This window comes from Jaculus jaculus, unplaced genomic scaffold (genome assembly GCF_020740685.1).
Source record: "Jaculus jaculus isolate mJacJac1 unplaced genomic scaffold, mJacJac1.mat.Y.cur mat_scaffold_49_1_773495_arrow_ctg1, whole genome shotgun sequence".
Lineage (NCBI taxonomy): Eukaryota > Metazoa > Chordata > Mammalia > Rodentia > Dipodidae > Jaculus > Jaculus jaculus.
This window is the reverse complement of record NW_025423501.1, coordinates 260,704-263,203: the sequence shown is the minus strand read 5'-3', so window position 1 is coordinate 263,203 and position 2,500 is coordinate 260,704.

The following is a 2,500-nucleotide window of genomic DNA, read 5'->3' as shown; positions in this document are numbered from 1 at the left end:
GACAGACAGACAGAGAAGGAGAAAGACAGACAGACAGAGCAAATATAGACAGATAGACAGACACACGGAGAGAGATAATGACAGACACAGAAACAGAGAGAGAGTCCAAGTGAGAGAGTGAGACAGACAGAGAGGCAGGTAGACAGAGAAAGAGACAGAGACAGATAGATAGATAGAGAGGGAGGCAGACACACAAATAGATGGAGAAAGAGACAGAGAGAGAGTGTGTGTGTGTGTGTGGGAGGCATACAGAGAGACAGACAGAGACTGCAAGCGAGAGAGTGAGAGAGACAGACACAGAGCGAGAGCGAGCGAGAGAGAGACATGCAGACAGAGAGAGCGAGACAAACAGACAGGCATACAGAGAGTGAGTGAGAGAGACAGAGAGATAGACAGACAGAGAGAGACAGACAGAGAGGGAGACAGACACACAAACAGGCAGAAACAGAGAGAGGGAAAGAGAGAGAGAGAGAGAGAGAGAGACGGACAGACAGACAGAGAAAGAGATATACAGACAGACAGAGAATGACAGGCAGACAGAGAGAGAGAGACAGTCAGACCGAAAGACATTGTGAGCAAGAGGGAGAGAGAGAGAGAGAGACAGACAGACAGACAGAGAGAGCGAGAGAGAGAGAGAAGGACAAAGAGATAGAAAGAGAGGGAGAGACAGACAGACAGAAAGAGAGAGAGAGACACAGACAGACAGAGAGGGAGACAGACAGTCAGACAGAGAGAGACAGAATGACAGGCAGACAGAGAGACAGAGAGAGAGAAAAAGACAGACAAACAGACAGATGTGTGAGCGAGAGAGATAGAGAAACAGACAGACAGAGAGAGAGAGGGACAGAGAAGGGGGGGAGAGAGAGAGGATGACAGGCAGACACACAAACAGACAGACAGAGAGATAGAGAGACATGGTGGCAGAGAGAGAGACAGTCAGAGAGAGAGAGAGAGAAACAGACAGAGAGAGAGAGAGGCAGGCAGAGACAGACAAAGAGAGACAGACAGAGAGAGAGGGACAAACTGACAGACAGAGAGAGAGACTGACAGACAGACAGGGAGAGAGGGAGAGAGATATTAAGATTGACAGACAGAGAGAGAGAGAGAGAGAGAGGGAGGGAGGGAGAGAGAGAGAGAGAGATAGACATACAAAGAGGGAGACAGAGAGAGAGACAGACAGACAGACACACAGAGAGAGAGACAGACAGACAGAGAGAGAATCGGGTAGACAGAGAAAGAGAGAGAGACAGACAGAGAGAGAGAGAGGGAGGCAGACACACAGACAGACAGAGAGAGAGTGTGTGAGAGGCAGACATAGAGAGACACAGAGAGAGACAGACAGAGATTGAGAGGGAGACAGACACATAGACAGACAGGGAGAGAGAGAGAGAGGCAGACAGAGAGAGAACGCAAGTGAGAGACTGAATGAATCAGACAGAGAGAGAGAGAGAGAGAGTGAGAGCAGACAGAGAGACAGACAAAGACAGAGAGAGAGAGACGATTGACAGACAGGGAGCGAGAGTGACAGACAGACAGGCAGGGAGAAAGAGCGACAGAGAGACAGACTGACAGAGACAAATAGACAGAGAGACCAACAGAGAGAGAGAGACAAACTGGCAGACAGAGAGCGAGACAGACAGGTAGAGAGAGAGAGAGAGAGAGACAGTCAGACATACAGACAGGTAGAGTGAGAGAGAGACAGATAGATGGACAGACACAGAGATAGAGAGATAGACATACAGACAGACAGAGGGGGGAGAGAGAGAGAGAAAGAGAGACAGAGGGGGAGACAGACAGACAGAGAGAGAGAGCATGAGAAAGAGAGAGAGTGAGAGAGACAGAGATAGAGAGACAGGCAGAAATAGAGAGACACAGACACACACACACAGAGAGAGGGAGACAGACACACATACAGACAGAGAATGAGAGGCACACAGAGAGAGAGAGACAGAGAGAGAACGAGAGCGAGCGAGCAAGAGACTGGCAGACAGGCAGGAAGGCAGGGAGAGAGACAGACAGACAGACAGACATATAGAGAGACAGAGAAAGGCAGGTAGACAGAGAGAGAGAGAGAGAGACAGAGAGACAGACAGAGAAAGAGAGACAGACCAAGAGAGAGAGACAGAGAGTCAGAGAAAGAGAGACAGACAGGCAGACAGAGAGAGCACGTGAGCGAGAAAGTGAGAGAGACAGACTTTGAGCGATAGCTAGCGAGTGAGAGACAGAGAGTCAGGCAGACAGAGAGAGAGAGTGAGAGAGAGACATGCAGACAGAGAGAGAGATAGACAGACATAGATTGAGAGGGAGACAGACAGACAGAGAGAGAGACAGACAGACAGAGAGTTTGAGCAAGAGAGAGAGAGAGAGAGCAGGCAGAGAGACAAAGAGAGAGAGAGTCAGAGACAGAGATACAGGCAGGCAGAGAGAGAGAGAGAGACAGACAGACAGACACAGAGGGAGACAGACACAGAAACAGACAGACAAAGAGAGTTAGAGACAG